This window comes from Astyanax mexicanus, chromosome 7 (genome assembly GCF_023375975.1).
Source record: "Astyanax mexicanus isolate ESR-SI-001 chromosome 7, AstMex3_surface, whole genome shotgun sequence".
Lineage (NCBI taxonomy): Eukaryota > Metazoa > Chordata > Actinopteri > Characiformes > Acestrorhamphidae > Astyanax > Astyanax mexicanus.
The window spans coordinates 38,563,714-38,583,362 of NC_064414.1; the positions used below are offsets into that span (position 1 = coordinate 38,563,714).

General features: G+C 38.0%; 1 protein-coding gene across 5 annotated transcripts in view; it reads right to left on the reverse strand.

Moving 5' to 3' along the window:
• Nucleotides 1-19,649, reverse strand: part of sertad2b (SERTA domain containing 2b) — a 53,097-nt gene that overhangs the window by 13,477 nt on the left and 19,971 nt on the right. For 3 of the 5 annotated variants that reach the window (XM_007248564.4, XM_049481334.1, XM_007248565.4), the window contains exon 1: nt 4,897-5,179. The exons of the other annotated variants lie outside the window; for them this stretch is intronic. The gene's annotated coding sequence lies outside the window, so the exon portion shown is untranslated. Of the gene's footprint in view, nt 1-4,896; nt 5,180-19,649 lie in introns of those variants that run through there. 5 annotated transcript variants of the gene reach the window in all.

Genomic DNA, 19,649 nt, shown 5'->3' on the forward strand with positions numbered 1-19,649 from the left:
AGGATTTGACCTTCTCACCATTTACAGCTTTAGTTCTATCAAACAAGCATTTAAAACAAACAGCAATGACCAGACCAAATGTGCTTGGGTGTCTGGAGTGACCACATGAACTTAAGTGCCAGTAGTTTCTTAAATTTTAGCAGAAAGCACAGACTGAGGACACTGTTTTGTTACTGTTGTTTTATGGATTCCACATTCAGTGCTTTCTTGTTCTGCTGTTCACCGTGTCTTAGCGTGCGCCGCAGTGACACTGCATTATTCTTGGGTTTACAGGGAGAATGGATAGGGCATGGTGGCCACAGGGAGCAGCCGGTGTTGTGAGTGTCAGGCACATGTGCAGTGAGGCAGCAGCATGCAGACTGCAGCCGCGGCTTTACGTCAGCAGCAGCAGCAGAGCAACTCACATAACAGCCCTCGGCACGCAGAATGTGGCCTGACTACTGTATCATACCTGACTCCACACAGCACTACACTCCTAGACCTCATGATTCCCACATGCCTTTTAAAAAGTTAGTATTGAAGTATTGAACCTGATTACACGATTAAAAATAATACAATAATAATACTTCATTTAAATGTAGCTTCTGCATGTTTTGTCAATGTTTCTTTGCCATTCTTCTTCTGCTTTTCTTTCTTTTAACAGGAGCAGAAGCAGTGTCAGCCTGTTAGATTCACCCATTTAAGTGCACTTTGTATCTTATAGTGTTTAAAACTGTTTTATTTGTAATTTCTACATGGACTGTCACTGTTCAGTAAGCTTATTTTAGCGTTAATCTTCCTTCAAAATCTTTGCTTACTTGATGAACAATCTGTAATTTTATCAGTATCAGTATTACTACAGTTTTACAGGAACAGCTGTGAACTGTGCCTAAAACAAAGTATTAAAACTGTGAAGAACATATAATCTGAACTCCGGTCCTCAGCTGTGCTAAAAGTGTTTAAATACTGGCAGGGAGCAGAACACTTTTCAAACCGGTTTGACCAGAGGGGCCAAAGGCTTGATACAGAGTGCGGGGGTGTGAGACGCACACTTAACACTGTGGTTCAGGGAAAATAAAGTCAAACTGCTAGCGATGACAATCTGTTCATAAATGGCTAAAATCTAGCTATTATCATGTCCAGTGATGGACACAGCAATGTTGTAAACAGAAGTGTTTCTAGTCAGTTTTTAAATCTTAATAACTGGGTAACTTATTCATGAGCTTTACAGTCATTTATAGTAAGTACTTAATAAAAATCATTATAGCTTAATTCATAATTATAAGAATGATAACTGAATAATAAGATAAACAAAAAATTAGCACCACAAAAAGGGAAACCAAAGAAAAAAAAGAAAACATATTTGTAAACAAGATATAAAATAACATGGCAAATATAATGGGACAGGAACAAGTACTGTATTCCATGGCAGGATATGTAAGTTGGGCCTCCTGCACTCAATTTTGATGTGATTTCTGCCAGAGTTGAATTCTATAGAGATGCCACCGGTCACCATCATTACCAGCCACCCACTGCCCTGTCCACTGTAGATGCCTTCTATGGCATGTTCCCAAAAAAGGAATGTCCTATTATTTGACTCATACTTTTAGGCTTTCTAGCTCAAACTCCCCACTTACAAGATAACACCTCACAACTTATACAGGTTTGTGCATTCCTAATCTGTCCCTGGAGGAAAACCTTTATGATAACTATCCCATGATTTGGCAGGTCACTGTATTATGAGAGATATGTTATTCACACTAACATCTTCTTTATTATAATCGTTCTCTTTAGAAGCAAAAATGTTTTTGTATAGCATCTCTCAAAGAACCATTTGTAGCACCATTATATTTCAGAGTTGTAAACAACTGCAGAATTATAAGGAACGCTTTAGATGTAGAACCTTCTCTCCAACTATGAGAACTTTCCCTTTTTTGCAATGTAAATACCAAAGAGTTTAATGAGAAGTTGCAGTATAATAACTTTGCCTGCATTTTTAGTGCTTAACAGCACAAAAGCACCACTGATACTGACACAATGGACTAACAGTACATTCAGCGGTTCTCTTCAAGAATGCAGCGCATTCCAACTGATTGCACTGACCGAGTGCAGCAACTTGAGATGTGAAAGCTGCCCACATCTCCTGCATCAACTTAAATGACCCTGCTACATGCCACTTCGGCTTGGTAATACATGACCAGCCCATCTAATATCAGCAGGCTAGGGTTTTACTACTGAGCCAGACTGCACACATACACACCCACTTACACGTGACATGCACACCCAGCACTCGCAATACATTCATGAACTCCAGCATACATGAGGTCAAAAGGCCTCAAGCAGGGAAGCTCTTCGGACATCTGATAGCAATACACGTTTTCTTGCATAGCATTAAACGAGAGACAGGAAAAAGGAGGTTAATACATTGAAAAATTCTGAATAAAGGCAGTGAGTGTACGCTACTTTCATGTGGACACTAGCACATTTAACTGGACCTTGAACCCTCTTGAATTTACTGTGCAAGTGAGAGAGAGAGAAACAGAGAGAAAGAGAGAGAGAGAGAGAGACAGAGGGAAAGAGAGAAAGCATGCGTGTAAATGTCCTTTGGACTTTGCCCTAGTCTCCCCAGTCACTTGAAAAGGTACTGCACAGTGCAACAGTAGATTTCACATTTTACAGCATGTTAAGACACATTAGTGTGTGTGAATCCAGCAGTTTTGTAACTTTTTTAGGAAATACTGTGCATTAAAGAAAAAGATTAGAGAAAAATCTGATTTACACTATATACTTTTTACCCACTCACTCCAAACATATTTCTTTGGCTAAGACATGTTTGTTGTCTGGAGTTTGCTTCTATAGCATTGCATATAAACTGTGAGGACAATCCATCTATAATATTAATATTAAAGGACTAAAGGATTAAAGGACAATATTAAAGGACTAATATTAAAGGACAATGCCTACATTTGTCAAGATAACTTTTTAAACAATATATTGTCCCAGTAATAATGGCAATACACAATATTATCTTTATTTTCAATGATAATATAATAGCAAGTCAATATAGTTATTACTGTGACAGGACTACTGGCACAGACTTCTACTATATTTGCCTTAGCAAAAGAAGCAAACTTTGAGCAACAAACATGTCTTGACCAAATTGATAATATGTCTGAGATAAGGGGGAAATTATGGACAGTTATTCATTTAAATCTATAAACACTTAATGCCACAACATCTGTATTGGTTACATAGCTAGCAATACCTCAGCAGTCTCTTATCTCATCCAGTAAACCAGAAAACAACAACTTCAACAGAAGAGTTCCACAGTCCTCTAATCCCTATGTATCACCCACAAGCCTTTGGCCCACTGTAGGGTAAATTAAATGTATAATAGTTATAATTTCTCGATTAGTATCAGTTTATTGTTCTCACCTATATACAGTAGTGCCACTCAATCACTCAATCAGCTTATAAGCTTTCATTAGTATTAACTTCCACAAGGCCTGATAACCATTATTTGTGATGAATGATATTATTGTCACTAAGCCTGTCATAAAAAACCCAAATAATGACCTCAATAATATAATAATAATTGTCATTATGTGTTATTGTCTGTTGTGTTTATTTGTATGTTTGTTCACATATATAACAGTAAAAAGTGCAATGACCAATCAGTGCTGCGACTACATACACACAGTGAGAAAAAATCTATATTTTCCAACTAATGATTATTGAAAATGTCTTTAAAATGTAGAATTGCTTTGTTATACTATTATATTCTCATTATGTCATTGGCCTTTATTGGTTTTAAAATCAAAATAAAATTGTTTATCTCAATAATTTTAGGGATGATATATATAAATGCCACTGTCAGAAACCTGTAAAGAACTCTTTTATGTGGCGGTGACTTTCTTATTTTACTCCTTTTCCTGAACTGAAATACAAAGAGGTTATGTTTACCTTGTTTAATATAAAATCTGCATGTAAGGTTACAGGGGGATGCTTACTTTTTGTATATGACAACAAAACAAAACTGAAATTTACAGTACAGAAAACAGTAGCTTATGTATCACTTCAGATTGTGCTGTCTGTTTACAAAAAAGTGAAGTTGTTGTGTAAGAACTACAAATTGATTACTAATTGCAATCAAGAATCGCTTTTTTTTACTGTTAATACAAAAAAGCACAATAGTGCATTGCCACACTGCATTTAAAGAGCAATACACTTTTGTGCATTAAGATATATTAAGATACACAACAATATTCATGCATTGAGTGTGCGATATACAATGTATACATTTTCTAAAACCTGATGTATCTTTTACCTCACGTTAGATTATTAATAACTCTATAAAAACAAAAAGAATGTATCTCAGTGAAATAAGCAGCTCAGCTAAGTCCCCCAGTGACCTAGTCTATAGGCTATAGTAGTATCCATAATGCTATTAATAGGCTAATGTGCTATAAAAAAAAACATGTTTAATAATCATTTATTAAGTACATTAATTAGGTAAACAGGAAAGTTATGCTTAAGTTTGATTTAAAATTTTAATAGATTTAATTTAAGAGCTGTGAGCTATTTGTTTATTGTCAGTGGAGAACTGACTGACTGGGGTCTAACTTTAAGTCTAGGGAGCAGACAACAATACACACACATACACACACATTAATTCACACACACACACACACACACACACACTAATATACACACACGAGTTGAGTTTAAAAAGTACTGTATCTATTCAGAGCTGAATGAAGCTGTTTAGAAGTTTCTTGTTGGAATTGTCCGTTCCACCTTAAATGGTGAAGCAGTTCCATTCTGGCGCCCGAGACGCCAGAATGGAACTGCTGCACCATTTAAGGTGGAACGGACAATTCCAACAAGAAGCGAGCGAGTACGGCGCTGGTCACTCACCACGGTTAGTTGGAGCGGAGCTCTGAGCTGAAGCATCGGGAAGGATCGCTTTTATTGTCGACAGCGGTACTTCCAAGCCAAGCAGCGGGTCGGTTCGGTCCGAAAGTCCTCCCGGGAAGAGACGGTACCGGAGAAAAGGCTCGGGGCGGCGGAACCGAGGCGTAAAAGCAGCGTAAAGCGGGAGAAACGCGCAGCAGGCAGCCGTAGTGGAGACGGACGCAGCCGGAGCGCAGAGACCGCAGCTACCCTCGGAAAGGTGTGACGTAGAGTGAGGGAGGCTCAGCCTGCGCCGCCTTGCCTGGCCTCGGAAAAGTCCGCCCAGAAACACAAACACACACACACACACACACACACGTACGCAAGCAGCAAGCTCAGCCCCTGCTGCCTGCTTGTGCCCTATGCTTCCTCCCACTCAACCCTAGCTCGAGCTAGTTGTCTCATCTCTCTCAAATCAAAGAAACTCGTAATTTTAGGTGGTCTCTTATTTTTCTTTCCAGAGCTGTCACAAAATAACTTTTTTGTGACAGCTCTGGAAAAAAAAATAAGAGACCACCTAAAATTACGAGGAGTTTCTTTGATTTTACCATCAACCATCATGCCACACTGAACTTCTTAAATTTGCACCAGGAGCGGCATAAAGTTATCCAAAAGCAGTGTGTAAGACTGGTGGAGGAGAACATGCCAAGATGCATGAAAACTGTGATCAAAATATTGATTTCTGAACTCTTTATTAACACTTTATGAATATGAAATTGTTTTCTTTGCATTATTTAAGATCTGAAAGCTCTGCATCGTTTTTGTTATTTCAGCCACTTCTCATTTTCTGCAAATAACTGCTCTAAATGACAGTATTTTTATTTGGAATGTGGGAGAAATGTTGTTCGTAGTTTATAGAAAAAAACACAATGTTAATTTTACTAAAACATATAGCTATAAACAGCAAAATCAGATAAACTATTTTAGAAACTGGAGGAGAAAACTAGTACTTGAAAAGTATGGCAACGCTTTTAGCTCAGTTTAACAATAAACTAAGTTTCAGTATTTAATTATAATTAATTACATTATTTATTACACTAAATGTCTGATGATGGTCGATTTACAAATTATTAACAATTTCTGTTAATTAATAACAACAGTAGTCTGCGATTAACTGTGATTAATCACACGTTTTCTTCTATATCTTTAAATAGTGTTCATTTAAATGTAAATTTTTAAAAAATCAATCGATTGTTAAAGTGCTAAAAACAATTGTATGAATCATAATTTTTTTACAGTCACATGAGAAAACTTTTCCAGGTGACTCTACCTTAATGAAGCCACTGAGATCTGTTCTCAAAGCTAGTTTTTTCTTTTTCAAATTAAGCTTTATTTAAACGGAGTGTCTATTTGCACCCGGGTGCAAATAGCACGTGCCACACAGCAAGGCTATTTTCACCCCTTAATTAAAAAAAAAGAAAGAGAACTCAATGCGAGGGAGCGAAAAGGCGCAAATTCACAGATGGGGAAACGGAGACCATAGGAAATGCTAAGCAGAATTTGGTTATTATTTATGTATAAAAGGCCCATCACTCAATTTAACTCTACATTTTAAGATAAATATTTAAGACAGAGTGTGAGAATTATTATCTATCGAACACTGTTGACTGAAAACGAATAAGCTAAGCTAGTGTTTTGGTGGATCTCAGTTTAAGTTATTTGATTGAATTAAAGTTTGAGGCAGTTAGGTAACTTGTATCTAACCTTATCTTAGTTATTAAGTAAAAAGTTTTGTATTTTGTTGCTTATTCTGATTAATTTAGCTAGGGTTACACTGCTATGTACACCCGGGTGCAAATAGCACACACTGCTATGTACACCCGGGTGCAAATAGCACACACTGCTGCATACACCCGGGTGCAAATAGCATGTGCCTTATTTAAAACCTCTTTTTTTTTACTGCTGCGCTTTTTATTTGACTTGGATGTGACTGATATTGTATTATTTATTTGTGTCTTGTGCTTGGGTGTTTGGTCTTTGGATTATAAGTGTATATAGAGCTGGGTAATATGGCCAAAAATGTTATATTTTTTTAAAGATATATTTTTAAATTTCTGTTAATACAAAATAATTCTGAGACTGGCATAAAGAAAAGCTACAGGAAAACTGTTAAGAATGCCCAAAGCAGATTTCTGTAAATACAAACATCTAACAAATAAATCACCCAATTCATGTAAATGAATAGTTGTAAACGTACATTGAAATATTGGAAAAAGGTATATCACTTTTCTATTAATAATTTTTAAGCAGTAATGACCACAATATGATAGATCCCACTTGTGTTTCGCCCTCCAGCTTTCAGGAAGTATTTCCATGCCTTTAGCGTGTTTACTGGATTGCTTACTTTATGATTTATATGTTTATTCTGTGGTTTGATCATAACAGCTTTCTGTAAAGCATCTTTATATAAATCTATACATAAAAACTTTAAAATAACAGTAACAGACCTTTATTCTTTAATAGATAGAGCTACACAAGCTGAACTGCCACCACATGGTAAGTTCCAGCACTGCACAGGCAGCTGTATGGCTCATAGTCATATTTTGTACACTAAGGATATGCTGTCTAGTTTATCAAATGAAGTAATAAGTTCATCACCATAGTTCTGTATGGGGGAATGAAGTCACTATAACAAAAGGCAGATTAACAGGGTTGAGTTTGCATTCTTGTTTATTTGTCTCATGACTGTTATACAGTAGTATGTAATGTTTTATTACTCTGCAGTCAGTGAAAGATAAGAACTGGTTACTTTTACTTTATCTGTTATTATATACAGTCGCCTAAAAATGAATACAAATCAGTTGGGATTGTCATAGAATACATGTAGCAGCACAGTGTTACATAATCATGATAAAAATAGTAATTGAAGGTTGGTGTTACAGAACATATGAGAGAATATTGACATATTCATTTTTTGCAAACTTTTATAAAGGGGCAATGTAAATGGTTTAGTAGCAATTAAGTTGACTGGCTGGTTGTGTCCCAGCAACTAGATGTATGTTTCTGAATCTACAAAAGCAGCTCAATCACTAGAGCTGTATTGGAAAAACTCAAAACTTTCAGATTCTAAACGAGGGGATGAACATTTCCTACTACTATACTCATCTTACATGAGAAATACTTTAACCCAATGTTAACATTTACCCAAATTTGTGACTTTGTGCTAAAGATATCCTCTCCTTTGAACAGCTTTAAAAACACAAATAATCAAAACATAATTTACAGCATTTATTTATAGTGAACCAATAAGCCACGACTATTTCTTAAATATGTAATCAGTAGTAAACCTTCAGTATTTATTACATGTTTAATTCTATTATTAAGTGACAGCATCTGTATTGTTTTGTGATTGGTCATTCCTCTCACAGCCCCAACATGTGCAGATAGTGGCTCTACTTAGTTTCACTTTTACAGTTTCAAACTTTTTAGTCCATTTTAATCAGACTCAGGTTCATTTTCACCCTTTCTGTGATTGGTCTGGGCAGGTGTAAACATAGTAATTGCATTTGGATCTGGACCAAAACAACCATACAGAGGCCCTTGAGAGGAGTTAGTCTCAGTTTGGTTCCAAATGAACTGAATTAAGTAATCTGTGGTGCAACTATTGGGTCTAAGTTTGTGCTAGAAAGCTCCTGTAGCCAGTTTAACATGGTATACTGCCCAGATCATATGAACAATCCATGAGTGAATGGCATGAATTGCACATCAATATCCTTTTTCCTGTATTTACATTCTCGCTGAAATCCCAGACAGGTCTGACCAATAAACAGAGAAACCCCTCACGTGATTTGCTGGGACACATTGCGGTGCACTTGAATTTTTTCTAGTGTGAAATTAAACCAAATTAAGAGGGAAAGGGGCTCCAAGTTTAGCTGATTCAGATCAGAGAAAACAAACTTTAAGTGTGGAAAATTACTTTGTTGTGAACTCAATATTTCCCTAAAGTAACAGTATTTTTACCCAAGTATAATTTAAGATTAAGAGATGATAGACTTATTCTAATCTAATTGGGAAGGTGACAGAATGAAAGGGACTATGAATATATCAGACTTAGATTAGGACTGTTGTTGGGTAGGACAAGGTCATATGACTTTAAATGACAGACATAAACAGCGTGGGCAGAGGTAAGCAACACGGATACAGTCTGGTTCTAAAGTAGTTACTTCTTCCAATTTACTCAGCATATTATGTGGGTGCCAACCAGCTCTTTCCATTATGTCTAGTTTAAATGAGGAAGCACTCTGGGTTTTGTTATGTGGCTGATTATATCAGGATGCTTCAAAGTTGTTAATCTAGGAAATTACTCAGAATTTGTTCCATAAGGGTTCCTTTTCTTTTTTTTAGTGTATGAAATTTAATGTAGCTTTCACTCATTTACAATACAGCGATCAGACAAAATATTAACAGGTTACACTGACAAGTGAAGTAAAATATTGATTCTTCACGTACATCTATAGGTGACAGTCAGTTCTTGAAGGAAATATGTTAAAAGCTAGAAAAATAGGCAAAAGCCACACTAAATTGTGGCACATAGATAACTGGGTCAGAACATCTCCAAATCATTAGACTATCGTTCTGCTATACAATGGCCAGCACCTACCAAAGGTGGAGAAACAAAGCACAACCAGTAGACTGGTGGCAGGATCATGGGCACCTAATGCTCATTAAGACGATTTATGGAGGCCTAAAATTACTTGCTAAACTTCCATGCTTACAATTTGCTGCAAGTATTTGGCTAATATAAGTTGGTGTTAAGGCTGGTGTGTGTATAATACAATCAATGAAACTTATTATTAAACAAAGTTTTATGTGAAAAATATATGGATAATAGAGCTAATACTTTTGGGTGCTGGTTTTCAAGGTATGATATACTTATCCTACCAGGCCATTAACATAAATGAGGTAATGGTATTATCTAGGTTATGCTAAACAGTGGACAGTGAAGACACTTTGTTTGCTTTTCCACGGGCCTCAGTGCCACAAAGCACATTTATCTTGTAGGTTAGTGGCTGTATAAGGCTCAACATGAATGGAATCAATATGAATCACTATGAGTTGTACAGTTATAACAATACAATAATACACTTATAATAACAATACAAATAATAATACAATATAATATAACAATTAAACATTTAAACAAAATAAACATTTCATTTTCTGTCAGTGTTCAAAAATGTTTAAACACCACAAAATCATAACAAAGCATACAGCTACCAATACTCTGATCAAGAAAACAAAGCAGATAAAAGACTGAAAGTGTATGGATGGACTTAACTGTAGAAATTAAGCTCCACTAGAGTTCAGACAGGAACAGAGTGCATTACACGACTCCCCTGCACAGCTCTCACCAGCAAACAAGTCAAAGCTTGCTAATCCGAGACAATGATTTGCTTCTTTACTCCTTACAACTGCCTTAAAAACCACAGAGAGTCCTGCAATCAGATTTCCTTTGCACACAAATGGATAATAATCAAAATATCATAATGAAAAAATGAGTTAATATTTATTTAAATGAGCACAACTGCTTGCTACATTTTTGCATTAAAGCATGCAGAACAAGCTTTTTAAAACTGTTGCATGCAAATTCAGATTGCATTCTTCTACATGGTGCGTATAGCGTGACTCCAGTGGCACGCTATATGCACCATGCAGAAGTGTGCAACATGACGTGTGCATTTTCTACAGAAGTATGGTGAGTGTGATGTCATAGGTGGCGGCCTCTCGCCTATTTTAAGTTTGCAGCATGTTTAGATTTAGGGCAGCCAGCTCAGGAGCTAGCTGGCTCCAGTGGATCAGCAACCATGGCTGAGAAAACACCGCCGGAGAGTCGTGCAGAACACTGCGCTGGCCCGAAAACGTCTGCAGTGCGCAAGTATAGTGAAAAATCCAGCCCCGTCCAAAAGCTGGAACTGTCAACAAGCAGGCCCTGCCAAAGGATTGTTTTGGACTGGATCGGAGCTGGTGCGAAGCTGTGTTTCTCTGCCCATCTCTGTGTGTCATGAGTGAGGAGGAGAGTGGTGAGCAGAGGGGTGGTTCTAAATAAAGATTTCAGGTCAAAAACAGGAAATGGCTCAGTGAGCAGTCGGGGCAGGAATGAGAAATGCTGGCTGTTGGGCGGCATCCACAACATCCCCTTTGTTCCCTACATGACTAGCAAGAAACCATAGCCTTCTACATCTCTCGCTCCCTTTCTGGCTCAGGCTCTGTCTTATTCCCTTACACACTACAACACTGCTTGATCATTTTTACACTACATTACTGGAGCCTCCCGCAAACGGCCTCTGCACTGAATGCTGCACGACCAGTGTGGGCAGCATGACTCACCATTAAATCATGAGCAACAGTTTGGATCCCAGAATAATCTAATTCTGACTGGCTTTGGGTGCTTATATTTAGAAGAGAAAGGGATTTTGACTTGCATTTGTTATATCACAGCATGTGAATGAACAGTCGATATCTCATTCATGGTTCAGCGCTCTGTGGTGTCAAAAAAACAAACGTCCACTGACGTGTAGTCTTTAAGATAGCAAGCATTCAGTTTGTGAAACTTTTTCACCTTTTGTTTTTGTACAGTGTTGAGTCACAGAGTCCTACATATCGCTGCTTTGCAAAAATATGTACTGTATCTCAAAAACAGGCCATTTTTAAGACAAACTTTTTAGGTTAAGGTTTTCCAAATGATTTTGCTTATCTCTGTGAAATATTTAAACAGCAAAAATATGTCCCATGTGTACTGTTTTTTAGGGCTGGATAATATATTGTGAATATTGATATATTCAAAAGTCTTTAGTACGAGTTATAATAAAGACCATGTCATAATTTCACTGGTTGCTATCTGTGTGCATTTTAATCCCAAAGAAATAAAACAATAAAACAAAGAATTTGCATGGGTTGTTTGTGTGGAAATGTAATGTGGAGATTTCCGAAAAACATGGTCTTTGCAAATAATGCCGTCAACACACTGCAAACGAGCAACATGTTGACTTTATTTCACCTTTATCCTGAACAAAATCATCCAATGCAGTTTGCTGGCTCAGTAAAATACTATAAAGAGTGCTTCAAATGCCTTCTGTTTATTTTTATCAATTTAATCACATTGTATCATATTTGAGGTATGAGCTTTTAGTCATATTGCACAGCACTAATGTACACATACACAGAACATCCATTTTATTAATACTAGTTATTCTACATTGTGAAGGTTCCCCTTGTGCTGCTAAAACAGCTCTGAACCATAGAAGCATATTCACTTTTTCAGCAGTGTGCGCTACAGTAGTCCTTCTGTGGGTTAGTCCTTGCTTCCCAGACACATCAGTGAACCTCAGGCGTCCATGACCCTGTCGCCAGTTCACCACCACATTTTGGGTAGGTACTGACCACGGCATACCAGGAACTCATAACACAAGACCTGCTGTTTTTTAGAGTCAATGCTTAGAGGGAAAGTAGCAAAGAAAATTAAACCTTGACTACTGTTCAACCAAAGGCCTGTGGGAGACGCCTAAGTCAAATGAAAGAAGGTTCTTTGGTCTGATGAGACCAAATGTAATCTTTTTGGCCAGAAACTGCACATCACCACACAAATACCCTCCACACTGTGAAGCATGGTGGTGGTAGCATTAATGATACTACCTCAAAGCAGCCTCCCTCAATAGACACAGGTATTTTTTCTATCCTTCTTTGAAACACCTATGAAATGGTCTCAAAACATGTGACTGGGTCTGTTCAAATTTACCAAGTAAATATATTAATATAATTAAACAGGAATGAGTCATTATTTCCCAAGGGTATGATATAATGCTTCACTCTTATAGTTCTTATATATAACTCTTATAATTCTCTAATAATTCATGTCACCTTGCCATGAACGTGCTGGCCACTGTTCAAACTCCCTTACAAGATGACACCTCACAACTTATACAGGTGTGAGCATGCCACAGCCATCCATACTGCGATACCATGACTTTTGGCATGGCTTTTTAAATGCTTACTGGAACAGATATTAGTAGTAGTATAATTATTTTCTAATGTGCCAAAAATACACTGTATTGTATCTATTTTTATTTTTTCTAAGACCAACCCTAACTGTAATTTAGGTACCATATAATGTAGACCCTTATTATTTGGCACACACACACACAGACACACACGTACATGCTAGCGTGTGTATGCACAGACAAAGAGAGGCTGCTTGATTACAGTGCTCTTAATTACAGGCCTCTTTAGGGTCCTGGCGAAAGAGACACAGAGAGTCATGGTGCCAGTTAAACTCCTTCCCTCCCTCCCTCCCTCCCTCCCTCCCTCCCTCTCTCGCTCCCTCTCTTTTTTTCTCTCTCTCTCTTTCTTGCTCACTCACAGTCTTTCTCCTCTCCCACTATACTAACGCACCCTGTCTTTCTCTCTCTCTCTCTCTCTCTCTGCCTCCCTCCCTCCTCCTTCTTTCCTCCAATCCACACCCCCTCTTTCTCTCTGTTCCGTGGAGGGCACTTGGCACGCCTCTGCACCCTCATTATCTAATTTGGCTCATTAGCCATGCAGCCACACATCAGCAGGGGGTGCCTGAGTGCGCTCTCTCATTTTAACATCATAATTAATAACGGCCTATCAATAAACAGCCGTGTGCTGCAGACAGGCATTGGGGTGAGGAAGGTGCGGGGCAGATAGGACTTAAAGCAGGTCTGAAATGCGACTCCCGATTTGCTCTTTATTTATTTATTATTTGCCGCGGTGCGTGTCTGAGGCATCCTGCGTTCCAGGCCGCCGGGCGAGCGTGACGCTGTTGTACCACTGGCTAAGACGCAGCAGAGCCATCTCCTGGAGCGAGGCGTCCAGCTGCCCACACTCTTCTTGCCCACTCCTGCCCACTCCTCTCCCACACAGCAGCCCTCCCCTCTCCCTGCGCCCACAGCCGCCTGCCAGGACTGAATGATATGGGCTGTGTCCGAAAGTGAATGTAGCTGGCTGCCTTGATGCCTTCCTGCCCATGCTTTCTTGCAAAGCATTGCAATAGAACAGTGATGCCCATCTCTGGACCTGGAAGATTCCCTGCCCTGCAGTGTCTGTCTGCTCTAACACACTACCTTCAACTCAGGAAGGGCTCGTTAATTAGCTGATTAGAAAGAACAGGTGTGCCACTTGAGTTTCTGAATCAGTTTGTCTGATTTAGCTATTTATAGGTATATGTTTGAGTAAAATGAACATTGTTGTTTTATTCTATAAACTACAGACAACATTTCTCCCAAATTCCAAATAAAATTTTGTCATTTAGAGCATTTATTTGCAGAAAATAAGAAATGGCTGAAATACCAAAATAAAGCAGAGCTTTCAGACCTCAAATAATGCAAAGAAAACAAGTTCATATTCATAAAGTTTTAAGTTGAGTTCAGAAATCAATATCTGGTGCAATAACCCTGGTTTTTAATTACACTTTTCATGCATCTTAGCATGTTCTCCTCCAGCAGTCTTACACACTGCTTTTGGATAACTTTATGCCACTCCTGGTGCACAAATTTAAGAAGTGCAGCTTGATTTGATGGCTTGTGATCATCCATTTTCGTCTTGATTATGTTTTAGAGGTTTTCAATTTAGTAAAATCAAGTTTTCCAGAGCTGTATATTGGAGGCACAAAGTTCACCAGGAACCAACTTAGAAGGTGTGAAAGGTGCTGTGACTCTCAGTCCAGTTTTAAATGTTCTGACTTCTGGACCAATTACAGTTAGTCAAGGCAGGCAATCAGCACCCCTTAAACAACAGAAGAATAAAAATAAAAAGTAAAAAACTGTGCTCTGTAATTAAAAATATTCATGTTCCTCTAGCTGTATAGGTGATTCAAACATCTACAAGTATGAAGCCATTGTCACTTTGTGATGATAAAATAAGCATATTTACATATTTCTTTTTTTTGCCCACTGATGTTTATTAAAATAAATTCTAATTAATCTGCCGGCACCTCAAAACTTATTTTTTAGACAAATTAATATTTAGACTTTTTTGTTCTCATTATAATTCTGTTCATTCATCTTCATGGATCTATTCTAAGGAGATTCGAAATTGCTAAATAATAGTTTAGGGTTCAGGAGTGAAATAAGTTCGGAAATAAGTTTCTCACTTATGCTATGCTGCTATTTAATTGCTAGGACTTTGCTAGGCGAATGTTAGAATGTTACTTGGTGTTTGCTATAGTGTTTCTTTGAAGTTGCAAGATATGCGCTATGGTGTTGCTAAGTGGTTGCCAGGTGGCTGCTATTGCTAAGTGGATGCTATGGTGAAGTACTCAGTTGCTAAAGGGTCCCACTAGTATCCAAGATGGTTGCTATAGTGTTATCACATGGTTATTAGCTGGCTGCTTTGGTATTACTAAGAGGCTGCTATTGTATCCCAGGTTGTTTCTATGCTGTAGATAAGTGCTCCAGTGTGGTAAGGTGATTGGTATATTGTTTCAGGCAGTTGCCATAAAGTTGCTCAGGTGTTGCTAGGTGGTTGCTAGGCAGTTTCTGTGGTATTCAAGGTAGTTGCTGTTGTTTCCAAAACGTTTGCACCATAATACAACATTTTTTTATTTATTTTAATAACACATATCAATTTAATAACAAGCATATATTACCCTTTAAGCTAATGACAATGTTATACAAGTTTCGGGACACAGAAACGCTATGTGTTTTGTGTGCATAATATTGAATGGGAGTGACTAGGAGGATTAAGGGATAAAAAATGACAAACAAATGAGTGGAGCACAGTTTGACTGTGTGCAGTTTGGTGGCTGTAGACCAAAGGGGAGACTGGGATGTGGTAGGAGGAAAAAATTAGCAACAAATAAATAAGTGCAGGTCAAAACAACTGTGAACTTGTTCTTGGGGGCATGCCCTGAGATAAAGAAACTGGGTGAGCAGAACAGTAGATGAGGGTGCAGTTTGGTTTGCAGATTTACAGACTTATAGATCTCTTACAGTTTTCTTGGGCACTCAATAGCCATCTTATTACAACTCCACTAAATCAAAGAACAATACAAACCAATATTTAAACTCAATTACAGGTCTTCTTTGGATTTTGTGGCCTAAAGTTATATCAGAATTGTGAAAAACAATATTGTGATAAACAGTTTAGTTTCCAGACCTGAACCGACCCATCTGCAGGGGGTTGCCAAGAACCTGCATATCAAACTCTGTACTATCTGCTTTTCATCATAATTGTATGTGTGTGTGAGTGTGAACTAAATAAAGAAATATATAAGACAGAACACATGAACAGATGCAGAAGGTGAGAATGAGATAATGATGGTATAATATCCAGCATGATGGCAGCAAAAACAATGGATTATAGTCAGCGATCCTTTTCACCGACAGGGCGGAGATGCAGCGTGATCAGGCTGCAGCAGAAACACAGCACGAGAAACGGGAAGACCGTGCAGTTTGAGTTCATTCTGTTGTCAAGGAGAACAACACTGATACGACACCAGATTCTGATAGCCTTCTACTCACACTTGCATGCACAAGCACACACACACAGGAATATGTTCACATGTGCGCAGACACAAATACATACACGCCTGGCCGTGCTGGATGGAAACCAAGACAGTAATGGCTGTGGTTTTGGAAGTGGGCTCCATATGTGACAGGCCTCCATTCATCACACTGTTTTTCCTTTTCATTTCGCCTCTCCTGGACGGAGCCCGAGAGCCGTTTCAGAAAAGCCTCAGCTGCGTTTACAGAGAGCAAACTTTTTTCACCAAGGCAAACAACAATCCAACACCAGTAGAAAAAGGTCTAGTACTGAAGCGCAGGACAAAAGCTCTTGGCACGGATCAGACCCAATAAAATCCTGCAGGAAAAAGGAGGCGTCCTATTAAAAGTTGATTCAGCAACTTTGATCGCTCTTCGCGGAGGAAGAAAAAACTTAAAGGGTGTGGATGAACTGTAAACGTGTTTCACTACATGCAGCTTTCTGCAAATTTTGAAGTGAAAAAAAGATATTCTGTAGATAACTTTTTAATAGTTCAATATGCCATTTACTACCACTTTTAGAGCATGTATAAATATAATATTACATGTTTTAGCATTAAGTACTATCCTGCCTTTACCTTTACCTTCAACACAGTTCTAATTGTTCTTAGAAGACTTGCTTTCTTCTAAAAAACAAACCAGAGCTCTACTGGTAGCCATCTTTCAAAAGTATGTAATACTTTACCCTTTTCCCTTTATTTTGTTTGCCTGCAAATGTGTCACTATGAACGTAAAGCTTAAAAAAAACTAAAAAAAAACTTAAACTAAACTAAAATGTATCAGTGTATCAATTTCTTGCTTGGTTTTGACCAAGAGAACCAAACTACAAGTATAAATACACCTTAACTTCATTTAAAAACTAAATATTTTATGCAGACTGTACATTGTCTTTCAACATTGGAAGAATGAACAGAAACATGGCCTGGGTGATACAGTTAACATATTTTATCACAATATAAAAAAGATATATATATATTTCCCAATACAAAATATGTAAATTAATCCTTAAAAACTACAATTTAATACTATTCTATAAAGTGTACAGTGTACAGTGATTTTTATTCAAACTGTCCTGTCTTCTATTCAGTTAAACTGGGCTAATTGTACTCTTCATAATGAAATGTGGAGTTCTTAAAGAATTGATGGTATTATTGGTATGCTTTAAAAAGTATATTTTTGATATGGTAAGAAAATTGTGATCTGAAATGAGAGTGGAGCATTATTTAAAGTCCTGTTTATCTGTGTGGCTTTGGTGGTCTTAAAACTGTCAGGTTTTGCACAGACAGTAGAGCTCACACAATATTTATAATTTATTATACTATTATAATTGTAAAAGCCTATTATTTTACTTCTTGTACCTGCACTTTGTTTGATTTCCAGTTTTGGAAAGTCCTGTCCTTTGGAAACATTACCATGTATTTTCCTTTAAACTTATTTTCTCTTGATTTTTTTATTGGATCAATAACTAAAAAAAGCATATACTTAATGGCTGTTTTAACTGTAAATCAATTAAATAATGATCTCTGGCTTTTGCAAAATACTACACAGGCAGCAAGAAAGTCAAATATGCGTACACGTATTTGTTATATGTACTGCCATGTACTGGAACTACATTATTATAATGTAAAAAACTGTATTTTCATAATTGCTGCATGCATGGTCCTCATATGTGACAGCAAGCACTGTTTATTTGTGCTCCAACACAAAGTACAGTAGCAAGGCTTGTTCTCGTGCTCAGAGACAAAACCAGCCTGGCGAGTGCAATACATTCCAAAAGGCCTATTCATAGATAAGTCATACTGTACCAAGCCTACACGGGGAAAGCACGGCGCCTGTGCAACGCTAGCAATAGCTCAGCAATATGCGGCTATGCTCTTTCTGCTGGTGGTAAACGGTCCTCTATCGAGACATGCTTTTCTCCTGAGCTGACTAATTCAATAAACATTCCACAGTTTGGACATTGCCCCGTCATCAAAGCTAGAAGCTGTTTTTCTCGCTGCCCCACTGAGGCATATCTGATTCCTCTCATCCCACATCAAGTGGCTGTTTGATAGCAAACATTTGACAACACACATAAAAGAAAACTAGATTTATGAATATTAGTCACATTTGTAGTCACATTTGTAGATGTACACAGCGCAGCCCTGCTTTATGAAAGGTTTTTTGGTGACAGTAAGAGTGAAGCACAGTGGCCAAGCTTGCTCTTAGCCAGCCAGCTAAAGACTAGGAGACAAGACAAACAGTGAGAGATAAAAAGCCATACAATGATCAAATGAGAGGCAGTCATTCTTGTATTTAGTGCTTCTTCAAATAAAACACCTTCTTATTAAAAATGTCTGTTCTATGGGCGCCGAGTGGTCCAGCGGTCTAAAGCGCTGCCACTATGAGCAGGAGGTCGCCGGTTCGAACCCCAGCTCATGCAGCTTTGCCATCAAGCTGCCGGCGTCAGAGGGAGCAAAATTGGCCCTGCTCCCTCTGGGTGGGTAGATGGCGCTCTCTCCCCACATCACTCCTACGGGGATGTCTGCAGCACGGGGCGTCTGTGAGCTGATGTACTGGAGCCGAGCCGCTGCGCTTTCCTCCAAGCGCGCTGGCTGCTCGGTAATGCTGCATCAGCAGCAGCTCGAAAAGAAGCGGTGGCTGACTTCACATGTATCGGAGGAAGCATGTGCTAGTCTTCACCCTCCTGGTGTGTTGAGGTATCACTAGTGATAGGGGGAGTCCTAATGAATGGGTTGGGTAATTGGCCATGTAAATTGGGGAGAAAATGGGAAAAAATTAGAAATAAAATTTAAAAAAAAAAAAAAAAAATGTCTGTTCTGTATCCAAGACTGTTGGCTGCTCAAGAATGTCTTTAACTACACTATGTATCGTACTATGTAATATTTATGAACACCCCTTCTAATGAATGCATTTAGCTACTTTAAGATGTACACATTGCTCACACAGATGTGAAAAGGAACATATACACAGCTTGGCTATTATTTGTTAAGAATTACTGTCAATGAATTGAATAGGATTAAATAAATTAGATAAACCTGAACCTAATTGTAGGGGTGTGCCATATCATATCGTACGTGATAATATCGCCAACATTTATGAATATCGTGACTGATATTATATTAACGAAATATTGTGCCATAACACTCAACCCTAATTATCACATCAGGGTCCTACTTTTTTGCTGTTTTAAGCAAAAGAAAAATTCACACATATCTC